This window comes from Leucopleurus acutus (assembly GCF_964270905.1).
Source record: "Leucopleurus acutus genome assembly, chromosome: 4".
NCBI lineage: Eukaryota > Metazoa > Chordata > Mammalia > Artiodactyla > Delphinidae > Leucopleurus > Leucopleurus acutus.
In genome coordinates, this window is record NC_139146.1 from 64,884,252 (window position 1) to 64,903,226 (window position 18,975).

At 43.0% G+C, this 18,975-nt stretch overlaps 1 protein-coding gene across 2 annotated transcripts in view; it reads right to left on the reverse strand.

The window, feature by feature from the left end:
• Positions 1–17,683, reverse strand: part of RBM47 (RNA binding motif protein 47) — a 165,157-nt gene extending 147,474 nt beyond the window's left edge. The window contains exon 1 of one of the 2 annotated variants that reach the window (XM_082838838.1): positions 17,201–17,683. The gene's annotated coding sequence lies outside the window, so the exon portion shown is untranslated. Of the gene's footprint in view, positions 1–16,590; positions 17,024–17,200 lie in introns of those variants that run through there. The other variant, XM_082838837.1, reaches the window with a different exon arrangement.
• Between the last annotated feature and the right edge of the window lie 1,292 nt (positions 17,684–18,975).

The window sequence follows — 18,975 nt, forward strand, 5'->3', positions numbered from 1 at the left end:
CTTGCCTCATCTTTGAGCTGCTTAAGAACCCAGAGTATTTCTTATCTATTTTTTATCTCCAATGCCTGATATAGAACGTGTATTTACTCAATGAATAAATGGCTGGAGTTATTACTACCAAAAAGGCCAACAAAACACATAGAATTTTCAAGAAGAGTTTTGGAAGCAAAATTGAAAGCGTTATTTGATAGTTGGGCAAAACCACAGATCATCTTAGGTTAATTGGGAAATTTTTCCAGCACATCAAAAATATCACAGATGAGATGTGTATCTCTGTATCTCCAATATCATGCGAGGAGCAACTAAAATAATCAAGCATTGGGTATTGGCCTTCCATACAAGACACAAGCCTCTTGAGAACAGAAAGATGAAGACTGAAAAGGAATAGGACGGGGGGCTTCCCTCGTGGCACAGTGGTTAAGAATCTGCCTGCCAAGACAGGGGACACGGGTTCGAGCCCTGGTCTGGGAGGATCCCACATGCCGCGGAGTAACTAAGCCTGTGTACCACAACTACTGAGCCTGCGCTCTAGAGCCCATGAGCCACAACTACTGAGCCTGCATGCCAAAACTACTGAAGCCGCGCACCTAGAGCCGGTGCTCTGCAACAAGAGAAGCCGCCGCAATGAGAAGCCCGCGCACCACAAAGAAGAGTAGCCGCCACTCAACGCAACTAAAGAAAGACCGCATGCAGCAACGAAGACCCAACGCAGCCAAAAATAAGTAAATTAATTTAAAAAAAAAAAAAGGAATAGGACTCAAATATCAAAAGCATGAAGGGTCAAGAGAGCCAGGGTGCAGTTAAATTAGCTACCTCTAAGAAGCCTGAAAGTTAGCTTTAGAGTGAAGAAAAATAAGCACTTCTTTAATGAGACATAGTAAATTGTAGAACCAGTTGATCTTAAAAGTAAAAGGGAGGGAAATGTAGGTAAGTTCCCCGGAATTTGAAAGAATTCACTGATCATGAATCCATAATGTGTGGGTGTGTAGACATAATGGCATCTAGGGTTTGTATCTAACTGACATTCAAAGAGTGTAACTAGAAATTCATGAATTACACTATTCAAAATATATCCCATGAAGCCTGCAAATGCCCTGATCTAACAGGGTATTTGTAGAGCTTTTGTGACCTTAAATGACCTGACCCAGCATAACACAAAAAGTGTTCTTTGTAATTAATTTCGTATGGAAACTAGGTAAACTAAGCTTCCCTCAGCCAGGAACAACTGCAAATCTAAATCCATTTATCTTTCTTCTCCAAATCTGCAGGACATCACATATTGACCAGAATGTTTCTTCAGAGGAAAATGTCAGCATAATACGTGGAGTTCATTTCTAGACATCCTCGAATGTTTGTTGTTTCTCCAAAGTTGCTGACAATGTGTCTATAGATCAATCACCAGCATGTATTTATATAATATAGATCTTCTCTCTCCATGGAATTTAAAGCATTGTACAAGATTTTTTCTTTTTAGATGAATCCAAGATACAGACTTGATAAAGCACAGGACAACTTCATTCTTTCTTAACCTAAAGATTTAAACTGAAGGCATCTTTAGATCTGAAAAGATCCTAACAAACCTTCTCTAAGCCCAGCTCTTAGAATTTATAAAGACCAAGACACTTCTCAAAAAGAAAAAAAAGTCTAGCAAAATTCTGGAAGTATAAAGACCAAGACGCCTCTCAAAAAGAAATAAAAGTTTACCAAAATTCTGGAAGTATCTTAGTGACATCCAGTTGTACCTAAGGAAAAATTCTCAGAACCTGAGAAGGCAAGAGTGAAGTGACTGACATTAAGCACTGAATCCATGGCAAAGGGAGAAGTAAACTTTTTTTAGAAAATATATTTATTTATATTTTTGGCTGCTTTGGGTCTTCATTGCTGTGTGCAGGCTTTCTCTAGTTGCGGCGAGTGCGCTTCTCATTGCGGTGGCTTCTCTTGTTGTGGAACGCGGGCTCTAGGTGTGCGGGCTTCAGTAGTTGTGGCACGTGGGCTTCAGCAGTTGTGGCACGTGGGCTTCAGCAGTTGTGGCTTGCGGGCTCTAGAGCGCAGGTTCAGTAGTTGTGGCGCACAGGCTTAGTTGCTCTACGGCATGTGGGATCTTCCCGGACCAGGGGTCGAACCCGTGTCCCTTGCATTGGCAGGAGGATTCTTAACCACTGCGCCACCAGGGAAGTCCCAGGGAGAAATAAACTATTGAGAACTTTTCTAGCAGGCTGCTGGTGAACACCTGCATCGTAAGAAAAGAGTTCAATTCAGCTTTGCCACTGACCTTCTCCCCCAAATTCCTTCTCTGACCCTGAATCTTCAGAAAAGAGATGGATGCTATTAAAAACTAAAGGCAGGAACACTATTTGTTGTATAGACTGTAGTGGTTGTGGAGAGCAAAGACTCACCTACGACGGGGTTTCCAAACCTTGGCACTACTGATTTTTGGGTCAGATAATTCTTTTTTTTTTTTTTTTTGTGGCGGTACGCGGGCCTCTCACTACTGTGGCCTCTCCCGCTGCGGAGCACAGGTTCCGGACGCGCAGGCTCAGCGGCCATGGCCCACGGGCCCAGCCGCTCCGCGGCATGCGGGATCCTCCTGGACCGGGGCACGAACCCACGTCCCGTGCATCGGCAGGTGGACTCCCAACCACTGTGCCACCAGGGAAGCCCCAGATAATTCTTTATTGTAAGGGGCTGTCCTGTGCACTTCAGGATGTTTAGAAGGATCCTTGGCCTCTGCCCAGAGATGCCAGTAGCGTTCCGCCCCTCCCAGACTGTGACAACCAGTAATGTCTCCAGACATTGCCAAATGTCCCCTGGAGGACAGTCTCCCCCAGTGAAGAACCACTGGTCTAGAACCACCTTATATGTCAGCAATATTCACTACCTCAAATGGGATTCAAGAATCAAGAATCAAGCCTGTAAGAATTCTGTAAGATTTGTACAGTCCATCTAACCTAGCCATTTTCTTCCTGTGACTTAATGCCAGGGTGACTGCCTTTCTAATCCATCCCTACCCCCCGTCCTCATTTACTCCCACCATCTTGATCTTCCCTTTAGAAATCCTATGAATAGCAACCTTTTACAGATTTGAACAATGAAAGTAAAAAGACTTAGAGGGGGCTTCCCTGGTGGCGCAGTGGTTGAGAGTCTGCCTGCCAATGCAGGGGACACGGGTTCAAGCCCTGGTCTGGGAGGATCCCACATGCCGCGGAGCAACTAGGCCCGTGAGCCACAACTACTGAGCCTGCGCGTCTGGAGCCTGTGCTCCGCAACAAGAGAGGCCGCGATGGTGAGAGGCCCCCGCCTGCCACAACTAGAGAAAGCCCTCGCACAGAAACAAAGACCCAACACAACAAAAATAAATAAATTAATAAACTCCTACCCCCAACGTCTTCTTTGAAAAAAAAAAAAAAAAAAGACTTAGAGGGACTTCTCTGGTGGCACAGTGGTTAAGAATCCGCCTGCCAATGCAGGGGACCCGGGTTCGAGCCCTGGTCCGGGAAGATCTCACATGCCCTGGAGCAACTAAGCCTGTGCACCACAACTACTGAGCCTGCACACTAGAGCCCACAAGCCACAACTGCTGAGCCCACGTGCCATAATTACTGAAGCCCGTGCACCTAGAGCCCGTGCTCTGCAACAAGAGAAGCCACCGCAATGAGAAGCCCACGCACCGCGACGAAGAGTAGCCCCCGCTCGCCGCAACTAGAGAAAAGCCAGCGCGCAGCAACAAAGACCCAACACAGCCAAATAAATAAATAAAACATTTTTTAAAAGACTTAGAGAAATTTGGGGCTGTGCAAAACATGTCTAGTCCAAAATCTCCCCTCCTTTCTATCCAATTTTAAAGGCAAAGAAGTTGAAAGCCAATGAGGTAAACTGCCATGTCCAAAGTCACTTGTCTGCTAAGGCGAGGGAAGATCTTAGTAAGAAGACTGGTCCTGGTCCAGGGATTTTCCCAAACCCCACCTCATTTGGGAAGCCTTACAAGAATCTGAATCCTGACCACTATTTACCCTGGGCAAGCTGCTTGAAGACCTAATTCTTACAGTTGGTTCTGATTAAAGTCATGCCTGGCGTTATAGTAGGTTCTCCTTCAACGTCAACGATTACTGGGAGCCATTATTATTTTCTGTTTTCAACTTTCAACTTCACATATTCAGTTACAGATGGCTGTTAAGCAATTCCTCAAACACAAGACTCCCCTTTTCTCTATGATTCATTGCTGTAGGCACATACATGTAGTAGCTCCTCACCAAAGTATTTTCCTTATTGAAAAGAGCATTGAAATAAATGCGAAACCTTCAAATACTACATATCCTTTTGAAAAGTGACCCATCTTATGCAAAACCAAAAACCACACCATTTGGCCCAATTAAGCAACAATAAATTTGCTTATGCCTCATGGGCTCCACTGGTGTTGACATACCAGAATGAAAAGATGTAGTCGTTGACAGTTTGTATAGCTGTGATTGCAAAACATTATCAACCTCCTCTCCTACGTCCACCTACTATTAATGGTTTACGGCTGTCTAAAACATTACTTCTTTGGACTAGAGTTTTCCATTGCTTCAAACCACAATATAGCATTTTATTCCTACAAATTTGGAAATATAAGCTCAATCTTTTTATTTTTTATTTTTAGAATAACCACTGGTGGGGGAGGAGTGCTTGCAGTGGTGGTACAGATATAGCTTCCATCCCTCCAAGCTCCAAAAGGCTCACATCTTATTCGTTATCATATCCCCAACTGCTTGCTCTAGAAGCTCAAAAAACGGGTTTGCGGGCTTCCTTGGCGGCACAGTCGTTAAGAATCCGCCTGCCAATGCAGGGGACACAGGTTCGAGCCCTGGTCTGGGAAGATCCCACATGCTGTGGAGCAACTAAGACCATGCACCGCAACTACTGAGCCTGTGCTCTAGAGCCTGCGAGCCACAACTACTGAGCCCATGTGCCACAACTACTGAAGCCTGCATGCCTAGAGCCCGTGCTCCGCAACAAGAGAAGCCACCACATGAGAAGCCCACTAAAGAAAGAGTAGCCCCCGCTTGCCGCAGCTAGAGAAAGCCCACACACAGCAACGAAGACCCAATGCAGCCAAAAATAAATAAATAAATTTATTTTTAAAAAAAATTTAAAAAAAAACGGGTTTGCTAGAGATACAAATCAGCTTTTCACAGTGTAGTTTAAAGTGTGTCTGTGTTGGCTTCCAGTTTCCACTCACATACTGTGAAGAAGTGCAGCAGACCCTTCGTAAAGTTAGGTAAGGAAGAGACAAGAAATATATTTGCACGCCCTAAATGGATCCATGTGTATATGCCAATATTTACAGCATGAATTTGCATGCCTCTAAGTGGTTGTAACTCACAAGGAGATCCACTGTACTTCATGTTGTAATATTTCCTTTTTATCATCCGTAATACGGAGTCTTTGTTCATGCATGATTTACACTTAGTTTTCAATATTAAACATGTCATTTAATGTAAATTCAACACATATTAAATATGTATTCTATACTAAATATATTAAATATAATATTTAATCATCTTAGCACATACATATTTATAATATAGTAGCATATCAATATGTTAAATATATAATGCAAATATCAAACATATAGTTACTACTGAAATATTAAATATATATAGGATTAATCTGAATTAGAAGGTTTTTTAAATTTATTTATTTTTGGCTGCGCTGGGTCTTCATTGCTGTGCACGGGCTTTCTCTAGTTGCAGTGAGCGGGGGCTACTCTTTGTTGCGGTGCGCGGGCTTCTCATTGCGGTGGCTTCTCTTTGTTGTGGAGCATGGGCTCTAGGCATGCAGGCTTCAGTAGCCGTGGTACTCAGGTTCAGTACTTGTGGCTCACGGGCTCTAGAGCGCAGGCTTAGTAGTTGTGGCGCAGGGGCTTAGTTGCTCCACGGTATGTGGGATCTTCCCAGACCAGGGCTCGAACCCATGTCCCCTGCATTGGCAGGTGGACTCCTAACCGCTGCGCCACCAGGGAAGCCCTGAATTAGAAGATTCTTAATGGCTAAAACTATATTTAAAATTTTTCAGTGTTAACCCATCCCCCCATCACAGTTTCCGATATACCACAGATGCTCATTTCTTGTTCGAATAGTGTTTAGTCATGTGTTATATATAAATAAAGGTCACACACCTTATCTATATGTGCAAATTTAGACACAGTGAAAAAAAATAATGAAATCCAAAATAGTTGCCTATAATAGGTGCCTCTCATTCTTGCTAGAAGTGCTGGATACAAAAGGGAAACTTTCAACATCTCTTTAGGATGTTTAACAGGCATCTCAGTAAACACGCCCCAAACTGAGCTCCTGATTCCCTCTGCCCCCCTCCAGCCTGTTCTCCTCTGGTCTCCCCCATTGAACCCCGTAACTCCAGCCAGAATCCTCATTCCTTCCCTCCACCCTACATCCAGGCCATCACCAAGTCTTGCTATTTCTGCCAGCCATTGGTAAAACCCATACCACAGCTGAACCGAGACTGTAAAAAAGGCAAGAGGGTGCACAGAAGAAATGGTCAACCCAGTTGACCAGCATGACCCCACCTTCACTGCCAACTTCAAAAACGGACTCTAATCTCGCTTTGTCTGCCACAACATCCTCCCTTCAGTTCAGTCTTCACCCAATAGTCAGTTATTGTTTAACAAGTAAATTGTTTTTCTTGGCTTTTCATTGGGCTCAGGAGGAACAAAACTCTTTTCCGTGGTCATGAAGGGCCTACATACTATGGGACTCAGTTACCCCCATGACCTTACCTCGTGCCTCTCTGCTCCTTGCTCCCAGCAATGCAGCAACATCGGCCTCCTTTACGTCCTTCAACATGCCCAGCTTTTTCCAGCCTTAGGACCGTCATAAATGCTACAACTTCTGGACCTTTTCTTCCATCAGACACCTTCAGCATCACATCCCTAGAGGAGCCGTCTCAGAACACTCCAGCTCAGAGTCCCACCTTCTATTGTCTAGTACCTCTCAGTTCCTTCAGAGTACTGAATCCCATCTCTATCCCCAAAAAAAGTCCCATGAGGGCAGAGAACTTTTGTTCTCCACTGCATACCTAGTACCAGTATCTGGCACATAGCAGCTACTCAATAAATAACAGTTGAGTCTGTGTCTATACAAAAAAAATAGGTCATTTCAATATCTGGTTTAAACCAATTTAATTCATATTCATCTTTTTTTTTCAAGTATACCTATTTACTAGGTCTATATTTTGATGTTTTTCTAACTCATAAATAATTACCACTAGCTCCATCTACACAGTACACTGTTAAAAACAGGTCTAATTTAACATTTATATGCTACCCATTTTTAATGTCCTATTCAGTACATATGATAAGGAATAAAATGATTTGCAGAAAGTACTAGAAATATTAGCTGATTATTAGGTATACTGAGGATTTTAAAAAATTTCTTGAATTGGACTTCCCTGGTGGTGCAGTGGTTAGGAGTCCGCCTGCCAACGAAGGGGACATGGGTTCGAGCCCTGGTCCGGGAAGATCCCACACGTTGCTGGAGTAACTAAGCCTGTGCGCCACAACTACTGATCCTGAGCTCTAGAGCCCGTGAGCCACGACTACTGAGCCCACGTGCCGCAACTACCGAAGCCCACGTGCCGCAACTACCGAAGCCCACGTGCCTAGAGCCCACTCTCTGCAACGAGAAGCCACCACAATGAGAAGCCCGCGCACCATAATGAAGAGTAGCCCCCACTCGCCGCAACTAGAGAAAGCCCAAGCACAGCAACGAAGACCCAATGCAGCCCAAAAATAATAATAATAAAAAATAAATTTATTAATAAATAAAGCCAGGATCTTCATGGTGTACCTTCAGCAGAATTTACATAATATTTTGTTTGTTTTGTTTGTTTACTACAAAGAACCTTCCTGGAATGTACACTCACCTTCAAGACCGATTCTAGGGTCCCCAAGCCTAGTAGTCACAGGATTCCACCAGCCATTGAGGAAGTACCTTACAGAGCTATAGATCTAAAAATGGCAGGTAGACGCACAGAGGGAGCTGTACCTCCAAGACCCAAGAAATGCAATTTTGCCAAACCAAGGAAAATTGTGCAGAGGGAGAAAGTGAGGCAGGGGCTAGCAAACCAGTACGACAGGTCAGAGAGCAGTTGTGCCAGTTGGTAAAGGCAGGACTGAAGTTTTGTAAAAGGTTCTGGGGAAACATTAACAACTCAGACAAAGGCATTAGCGCTCATTTCAGGCCAGGTCAAGGGAAAATACTCAACTGAGCCCTGCAATTGAGAAAAAATCTAGATGGACTCCTGTAGCAGCAGTTGGCACTTGGCAAAATCTCAAAGGTCAGAAGAGACAGTTTTAAAAAAAAAACCTCACACACAAGTTGTCTTGACAGTTACTTTCAGAACAATCGTTAATTACAATTAAATGACAATAGAAAAAGTGATAAACAATATAGGAACATGAGTGAGTCAAGCCTAATTATCTGTAGGGCATGCAATTCACAAGACTGTTCAAAACTGAGCTGTAAGTTTTAGACGGAAATCGCAGAAAGATTGCCAAAGACGAGGCTTTGATTTGGAAACAGAGAAGTGCTGAAATGATTGCACCATCCCCACACTTAGCTATGCTCATTACTTAGTCATGGCCACACTTAGCTATGCTCGTTACTTAGTCATGGCCTCCATCAAGGGCTCGTGGTGGCACAGAAAATAATGAAACCAGAGAAACCAGAGAAAATATGGCAGCTTAACAGGAGAGGTCTGGGGGAAAAAAATCATGCTTACTCAGAAAGATGTGTTTGTGGTTATATTTTGAGTAGAACACACAAGTAGTACTACGCTTTCAGTCATACCCGTGCTGTGTAAAAGCCTGTGTTTTATTCATTTATTTGACAAGTATTTATGGAGTACCTACTCTGTGGCAGACTCTGCTCTAAGGTGCCTGGGATACATCAATAAATAAAGCAGACGTTCTAGTGGGGAAGAGACAGACAATGAGCCATAAAATCACATAGCATGGAAAAAAGTACTGTATGAAAAAATAGAGCAGGGGAGGGAGATAGAGAGCGCCAACAGGAAGGAGGAAGTGCTGTCTTAGACAGAAGGAGAAAGAGTAAAGACTTGGAGGAGGTGAAAAAGTGAACCGTGGATGTATTGGCGGAAGATGGTTCAGGGAGAGGGAGCAAAGACTGCAAAGGCCACGGGGGCATGAAGCTGTGGCTAAAGCAAAGTGCTAACAGAGTCAGCGGTAGGAGGTGTGATTAAAGAGGTGATGGGACTAGAAAGGCAGTGCTTCATGTGGCTTTTGAGGGAGACACAGAGGCTCTGGAAGGTTTTCAGCAGGGGACTGACATGATGTGACTTTGCTTTATGAGTCACTCTGGATACTGAGTCAAGAACCAAGCATATGGGATAAAGGGCAAAGGTGGAAGCAGGGAGCACAGATAAGCAAACTGCAGTTCCCCTGACAATTTCATTGATCTCTAGCCAATGAGGAAAAGGCAAGACCCTTCACACGTTACTAGGATGTGTGAGAACATGGGTGTTACCATTTGATTCAGGGTCTGTGGGCCTCCTACATGTCCCGCTGCGGGAGTGACTCCTAGGTTCCACTCTGGGAAGGATGCTGGGAGAATATTCTAAGATCCCTGCCTTCCCAGGCTTGGTCTCATCTGCTGGGAGTGATTGTCTCTGAATATGGAGCCACTGCAGATACAAGGCACAAATTCCAGGGCTCATTAGTACCCTCGGAGTTAGTAGTTTCTGTTTACTCATTGGCAACTCTACATATAACTTGAGGTGCATCCTGGAACCCACAATGTAGGGCAAAGAGCCAAGGAGGTACCTGGGCCAAACTATTGTTTGCACCAGCTGGTTAGAGCTAGCTTGTTACAGGATTCCCTTTGCTCTGCAAATAGGATTTCACTGGAGGCAATTCTCTGAATATTTCTTCAGCCACCTGCCCTCCTTCCTCTTGTCTTTGCCTTAGCCAAGAGTATACCAGCAGCCCCACTGGAAACACCACACCACTGTGGCTCACAGAGCTATCTATTCACTTGGTATTGTTCTTCCTCAGTGGATCTCTTTGTTCACTCTCCCTAATTTTGAGAAAACGCACTTTTTCCTATAATTATCTAATAAATTCCTTCTAATTTTGACAAAATGCATTTTTCCCCTTCTCATAATTACCTAGTAACAAGTCTGGGCCTTTCAAAGGATGTTAAAGAGCAGAAAAAAGAGGTATAAACTTTTAAACACACCTAAGGACTGCAACAATTCACTTCCTCCCTGCCCTTGGCCTCCCCCATCCTGCCATGCTTTCAGAGGCTTAGCTGTGGATAAAGCTTCCATTCTGGTTGCTTTCTGAGTTCACTAACTCTCCATCATATTCTAGCCAACAACTCTTGCTAAAATGCTTGTGGAAAAAAGTAGAAGTCATCCAAATAAATATGATCCATAGGGCTTCCCTGGTGGCGCAGTGGTTAGGCATCCGCCTGCTAATGCAGGGGACACGGGTTCCAGCCTTGGTCCGGGAAGATCCCACAGGCTGCGGAGCAACTAAGCCCGTGCGCCACAACTACTGAGCCCGTGTGACACAACTACTGAAGCCTGCCTGCCTGGAGCCTGTGCTCCGCAAGCCACCGCAATGAGAAGCCCCCCACAACTGGAGAAAGCCCGTGCACAGCCACAGGAGACACAACGCAGCCAATAAATAAAATCTATAAAAACTATATATATATATATATATATATATATAAAATACATGCCTATGGAATGCAAAAATGCGTTATTTTAGATGGTAATTAATTTGGGCAAAGAAATTCTCATTTTATTTATTGAGCACTGAACTATAAAATAGGAACATTGAGGGGTGCAAATGTTATTCAGACACAAATCCTGCCTCTTAATTTCTGTTTGGCAGGGAAAACAGTATGTACAAGTAGCAAGTGATATAAAATGCCATGAGAAGTGCACAGATAAGACACTGTGGCAGTTCTGAGAAAGTCTCATACTGTGATTATGATTATGACCAATTAACACTAACCAACAAAAGTCATAATAGGACCTACTTAAGTTTGCTGTATTGTATTAAGTTATTTTACACAAAATATTTCTACTTTGCATTAGCCCTTTCCAGAATCTATATTCCGTTGTCAGCAAGACACTTGCCAGTCTCTCACTTGACAGATATAATAGCATCATTCTTTTTGCTTCTAATCAACATCATATAGCTCTCTGAGAGAAAAGAAAAAGGCACCTTGGTAATTCTAAGTTACATTTTCTCCATACAACTAAGATACAAAAACCAAAAGAAACTTGCAAAAATAGTGCCTGCCTATAATGGCAATGGCACTTGGTCAAAAGGAGTGATCTTAGGAAGAGCAACCTGGATTACAACCAGCAGAAGAGGTCATGAAAGGAGGAGGATAGTGAGATAAGAATTCAAACACAGAAAGGCATCCAAACATGACGTGTATCATGATGACTATGTACCATATACTGACTACACACCAGGCACTGTTTACACAGTAGATTAACTTATTTAATCCTTATAACAACCCTGTGAGGTAGGCATTTCACAGTTAGGGAAACTGAGTCACAGAGAGATTTTTTTTTTTTTTTTTTTTTTTAGGTAAACTGCTTAGAGCCCATACGTGGCCAAGCCAGGATTTGCACCAAGGTAGACTGTGTTCTTAGACACTTCCCCATGGAGTTTAAATTTAATGTGAACGGTCATCCTTTTCCCCCAGGTTGTCATTTTCACTCTGGCTAGCTACCTTTTCTTTCCCTCCACACGCGACCAAATTTTGCTGACTACCCCCAACAAACTAGCCCACAGAGCCAAGTTCTCCTCTGCATCAGTACGCTGCAGCTTTTGCCTTTTATAATCTAACTAAATTCCAACGTAAATTCTCAACCACTACATTCTTCCCTGGGAAAGTCTAAAATAAAATAGTAAGATCATCTGCATGGAGAAATATGTCATAGATATTATCTGGTAGAATAAAAATAACAGCAACAGAAAAAACATCAGGCCATTGAATTTTCTGTTAATAATAAGTTGCAGTGCCCCACTGAGTTTTCTGTGTCACCAAATCCTCCCAGTTGTTACACAAAGGCAACTTTGTCTTGAGAAGGCGACTGAGAAGATGGGCTTAATCTTGGCAAGGGCTTGGTGTACCAAGAACCATGTTATTATTTTTAAAAATAAATGACAGCAAACAAAAAGAAATATTATTTAAGCTGTCTTTTCAAAAGGCACAGTGCTATCATCATCATGGACACGGATGCCTACTTTTCAGAAACACGAATATTTTACTTGAGCTCAAAAGGCCCAAATACACATTTTCAGAATGGCAATCAAATTGACCTAAGAGAATTAACATCTGAAAAAACTCTTATTCATTTTATTCAATACTTCTTTTTTTCTTTTGGCATGATGTGTAATGCTTAAAATGACTGAGCCAGGTCTCAGCGCTCTGAAAGGTAAATATTTTTTATTATAATTTTTACAGGCTGGCATTTCCTTGGTCAGGTAGAAGTGTCCTGTTCCTGTTTCAGCTACACAATGCCCCACATTTATTGCACTTCCACCCATTGCCCATTGTCATGTATAGTTAACTCTTGCTCACTCACATGTGGATTATCCATTGCTTCTGAGATCAGGTTGTTTTTTTCCCCAGTAGGTGGAAACTCAAGGAATATAAGCAAAATTGACTATTAGCCAAAGCAAAGCATAAGCAGGAGGCAAACGCTGTCAGCAAATCCCCTTTCATCAACATACACCCACCTACTATGGTCTTGGCACTGGGCCGCCATGTTCCTAAGAACCACAAACATACAGTATTCCCAAAGACAAATATCGTGATTTGAGGCCGGCGATTGTTTTCTTGATTAATGTAAATGGCTGTAATTTTAAGTATACATTTTGCACTACCCGGAATCTGCTGAGACCAAAGGATTGATATTTTCTCAAAAATCACAAAGGGTTTTCAGGGTTACACCAGCCCTTTGTCTTCTGATGTCCTCTCTCTTAAGTGGCCTTCAGAAAGGTAGATTGTTCTTTTGATTTCTAAAATGACCCCACTCTTAAAACCTGATAGGGCTTACCAAAAAGAGAAACTATGAAATACAGTCGAGCATTTCTATCATAGTATCAGTTTCCTCATGTTTTGTATTTTACAGACATATAAACTGTTTACATCTAAACACACCCACAAATCACTTTTGCATAAACTAAGTTCCTAAGATGACAAAAACTCAACATCCACAATGAAAAAGAATGCTCGTATTATATACCTAAATTACATAAACTAAGTTGTGATTTTTTTTTTTTTCAGGTGTCCTTAAACCATTGCAGAAAGTAGAGGAAAAGGCAGAGTGGAGCGTAGTTGAAAGAAAGGCTTGTGCCTTTTGTAATCAGTTTACTTTGGGTTGTACCTAGAGATGACATCTTGAACTCATTCAGATGAGCCACCTATTGCAGTGCACTAGGAGCATTTGAATTACAAAAGGGGGGTGAGCCTCAAATTCCTACAGTTGCCAGTTCACCTGCAATAGTTGGAGGGCATCGATAATCTCCATGTGAGCTTTCGGGTGAACACATTACTTAACAGGGTTTGGAGCTCACCTGTTTCTTGGCATTTTATTCCTCCAGACACTCTCTCCCCTTCTACTTTCACTGGAAAATTCCTTCCTTGCCCCCTTTTCTGGGCAAAAAGTAAGAGGTTCCGAAAAGAGGGGGTACACTGACTTCTAGGGAAGGATATCCTTTCCCTCTGCCTCCTTTCCCCCATACACAGGCTGACAGAATAGAAGGGGAGGCAAATATGAAAGGAGCAGAAACAATCAGAAAGCAAGCTCAGACCATCTCAGGAGCGTTTTACTGACAAGATGATTCAGGACCACACACAAAAAGTGGCAGGGTGCCATTTCCCCCTAAATCCCTCCGTATGAGACGTTTTGAACAACTTGAGGTGGCAGTTGAACAATTACTTATTATCATTTCTATGCTAGCTCTTCTCTGGAGTTTCTAAAGGCCTTCTATCTCATAACCCAAGTCATCCCAGCACTGCCATTATTGAAAATCTTTTTCCAGTTGTCCTTTGAAACAATTGCTCTGAGCAGGTGGTTGTTTTGACTAACACACACGTCTTAGAATATTAAACCAGAAAATCAACATCATCATAAGACAGAGACTGGTCCCAAGAGGAAAAATATATCTCTTAATAAGGCAAGTAGCTGAAATGTTCCAATAGAACCTTTACCTTGGAATCATTCCGACAAACACTTTTTAAACTGCATTTACATATTCATTGTAATTTCACAAACGTGTGGCACACAAATTCTAGATTCATGCAAAATCTATCCTTTTTCTAAGTCTTATGAATCCCAAGCTTAAGCCCTCTTCAGAGTAAGTTTTTTCTAGGATTATGCGTCCTCTGGGAAATCTGAATCATAGTTTCACTTGAACCTCGGGTCCAACTTTGAGGAGATCTCCCTCCCCCAACCAGCACCCCTGTATCCAGTCCTGAAAAATCAGAAGGGACTTGAAATGTGGAGATGGGAACCTGTCTGAAACAGGCAAATACTGTCCTACGGCAGTCAAAGCTCAATCATCTGGGACGTGATTTATTTTTAATCAACAGATCAAAAGTAGAATTTGGAAAGCAAATTCATTTTGTAAGAAAATAACTTCATCTACGTTAACCTTCTAATCTTTGTTTAAATTACTGAGAACAGGTTCTGTTACTAGTAAACCAAAGAGAACAGTCTAATCTGAATGCTCTTATCATGTGAGGGGAAAAAAATGGGAGTAGTGCTAAACACTAGTCAGAGCAAGTACTGAAGACACGTGTCCAGAAGCACATAGTTTCCTTGCTTCCTATCTTGATTTCATCCTCAGCGTCACCAACTGTTTTGGGCAAAAATTTACTCTACAGCAGCACAGGTAGGGAATCAAAAATACACTGACAATTAAAACTATAGAGATTGTAGTAAAGTGATGATGCCGAGTTTTCAATCTTACAAGTTTCTGAAAACTCAGAAACTAAGAGAAAGATAATAAATCTTCAAAATTTGATTCACTTTCAGCATATGTTCACAAAAGACTCTTGAGCAGAATTTAAGTGTAACCGAGTCAGGTAAAGAAGCATGGCAGAGTTAGGCTAGGAGATTGGTTTCTGTCAGTTTATTTCTTCCTTTAACAAATATTGAAGTAATGAGCTGGGCTCTTGTGAAATGTCTGATTCCTCATTCTCCCTGTGTGCAGTAATTAAGCAATGGTATGTATTGGGCTGGCCAAAAAGTTCATTCGGGATTTTCCATACGTTACAGAGAAGTCCGGACGAACTTCTTGGCCAACCCAATGTATCAGAACAAGGTGAAGGGTGAGGTAGACAAGAAAGGATACAAAAACCCAAATTTCTTTCTTTACTTCCTCCTGTTTCCATTTCAGACTGGTTTAGTTTTGTTTCCCTCCAAGATTTCATATCCTCAATCTGACAAGGATTATGGTTTAAATTAACAGCAACACAAACTCCCGCAAAATGCTATCTCATCGCCTTGACTGGGTACTTGGCTTTGTCTTTGCCTGGAGGTTGTGTTTTACTCTGCTGACAACCTTTCACCCTTTCGGACTGGCACCTGCAATTCTCAGACGCTCTTGGTCTAAATTGCAGTGGTCCTTCAAACTGTGGCAACCTCTTCATGTTTGTGTTGTCAACCCTTTGCTTTCTCTGCCCTAAAAAATTGGTGTGACTCCAGCATTACAAGTTTGAAAGAACACATTTCTAACCTACATTCATGCTAAAGAAAACTGAGTGAGCCATTACAACGCCACTAGAAAAAAGTTGCTTGATTTTTTTGTTCAAATCAGTACAGCCTATGGGTGAGTACCTGGAGGACACTATCTCTGGTTAGCTTTCAAGAAATGCCTTGGGACAGTACCCAAGAGTATATGAACTTTTGCCTAAATAAAAAATGAATCACTTATTTGAAAAATTCCAGTTCATTTATTTTAACTGATTTCTTAAATATCCGGTGACTGATTTGTCAGCTGTCTGAGTTCATCAACTCAACGCTTCTATGCGGACTGAATTTTTAACTTTAAACAACTAAGCCTGTACTCAGTGTTACCTTGGGAGGTAAATGAGTACAAGAAGACATCACACGCCCCAGCAACCCTCCCCGACCCCCGCCTTACCACTCTCTTAAGCGAGATGCCTGTCATAAAGGTCTCCTCAATCTAACTTTAATAATCTGAGTCTAAAAAGTCACCTGTGCCTCTGGACGGCCCAATCGTATGCTTTCAAGAGCGAAAAAAAAAAAAATCTGTTTCTTGTATGGAAAAGGTTTCATCACCAGAGGAAACGATGGGGCTGACTGTATATGATTTTCTGCTTTTCCAGTAGCTGACGCTTTTAAAATCTTTTTATAAACCATTTCTTTCCCATTAAATATACCAGAGTCGGAACGGGGGATGGTAGAATGAGGGGAGATAAGGGCTAAAAAGGGAAGAAAACAAGATTTCAAAATTGGGACCCAAATGTAAGATTAAGGGACAGTAGTTAGAAGGATTGCCCAAAGCTACCTTACCTTTGTTATGTATTTGCAGTCGCCCACTTCAGAAATTAACACCATTCACAGCCCGGTAGCAATTTACAGAGCTAGGAAGTAACCTACAACATCTTCTCGGCCTCCCTCTTTTTAATGTAAAACCAAAATAAGGAGTGTCCAGCTACTCCCTACCGCGCCGCTTAAAGCAACAGATCTTTTGAGGCTTAACTCCCAGGCTCTGGGAATTCCAGTTTGTCAGAATTTCTTAACCTTGGAAACCTGCAGAGAGAAACTCTCTACGAGGAAAACTCCCTGAGCCCCGGCTTCTCACTGTCCCAAACTGCACATTCCAAAGTGGGAAGCAGGAGCGATAACCAGAAGGCAGCTCTCTGGGGCTAAATTCCTGGCGGGAGCGTGAACTTGAAAGCGCGGCGATTCCACTGGCAGAGCGGCGTCGGATCCGCACCCGGGAGAGACCGGCGGCCCAGGGAGCCCTGCTGCGTCCGGTGCTGCGCGCGGGGAGCGCTCAGTCTCGGCTCCAGCTCTTCCCTGTTCCCTCCTCCCTCCTCCCTCTGCCCTCCCCCAGCCGAGGCTCCGCGCCTCACAGTAGCAAGGTTGTCTCTCGTCTACTCCCTTCCCTTAAACTCACCAAACCAGATTTTTACTCCCAGCACCGGCAACTTCCCGTAAATCTGCATTGAAATTTTATCCTGCTCGCTGAGCCTTCGCTGGCTGAAGGCCAGTGCAACATTCCTGTTGTTTTAGGAGGGCAGATACCTTTGCTGAAGGTTAAAAAAAAAAAAAAAAAAATCTTGTCTTGACTGGGAGAGATTTGGGGACTTCACCTCACAGACTTCTCTCCCCGCTCAAAAAGTCACATCCATTTCAGACAGCCAGAAACAGCCCCAGAAGTGGCACCTGCGCCACCTGAGGACATCTGTCTGAATCAGACGTCTGGCCCCTTTGGGCTGTTGGGGGAACCCAAGCAGAACCACGTTTGAGGAATAAGGAACCAGCTGTTGAATCACGAGCCGATCAGTACACCCCACCCCCGTTCTTCCCCCGTAGGAAAGAAGTCGTTTGACCAGGTAGGATCACCGCGAGCTCGGCGGCGGGCCTGAAGACGGGGGAACCTCCCAGAGTGTCCTTACCTGAGGCAGAGCACCGCTTGGATGAGCACGGGCTGGAACGTCACGCGGACCAAGCCCTGACCTTTGCCGGGGCCTTCACAGCAGGGCCTGGGGCCTGGGCGCTGCTCGTTCAGAAGTGGCTCATTTTAATGCGCCCTGACCTAAAGTTGCAGCTGGTTTCTAGAAAGGGAACAAAAAACACTGCATTTAAAAACAGCAGCCAAGCCCTCCCTTCACCTTGCCTGATCTCTGGGTAGTTAGTTCTAACTCCCACCCCAGCCCCGCCGCAAAGAAATCCGCAATCTGTGCCCCACCCCTTCGCATTACCTGTTTATACAAGAGTTAAGGAGCCTCACGCATTTCAGTTGAGCGCTAAGCCTGTTTGTAGGCGCGTAATCGGCCAACAGGAATCGAATTCTGTGACTAAACAAACTAGAAGAGGAAGCAGGCACCACCAGGAACCTAAAACGGAGTTGTGATTTCGGGTTGCAATGTCATTCAACTGAGAAAAAAAAAAAAAAAAGTGCTGCTTCTCACTGGGCTGCTTTAGTGAAGGAATACTCCAAAATTTTTTTTTTGCTGGTTAAATTAGTTAATACATACAAAAAGCTTAGAACAGTGCCTGGCACATTGTGTTAGGTGCCACTATATATTTTTTTTAATTATTATTATTATTTGTACTATGGCTTTTTTGTGAAGAGGAGAGGTCCTGAGCAGAGAAGTGGGCTCTTGATCCAGCATTGCCATTCACTAGCTGTAAGGCTTTGAGCCAGTGTTTTTGTTTTTGTTGTTTTTTTTAACCTCTCCCAGCCTCTGTTTCTGGAAGATTCTAACGATGAGGTTTTTGCAGTTTACATTCATTGTGGACAGTCTTGAATGTGATGGAAAAGAAAGGTCCTGTAAAATAGTGTTCAGATGATTTCCATCTCACTTACAAGTTGCAAGGTTGACAAGATACATGAAAATAAATCGGCCTGTACACTCCATGAAGTTCACTAACAGAGAGGAAACTCAGGACCCTGCAATCTACCGTGGATGTGTGTGCTTCATTCTAATTTGGATTTAGGCACTTAATTTACTGTCTGACCCTGGGAGAGTTACTTATCCTATTCAGTTAAAAGCCAATGCTGGACAAATAACGGTCATTGCCATTTGAAAATCAGTGTGAAATCGGGGGAAATAATTTCCAAACTCCTCATAAATATTCGAAAGTGATTATTGAAGGCTAAGATGTGATCAGTGCTGACACCCTTTTGCCTCCACTTAACTTCACTCTTAAAGAAAGAAATCATAG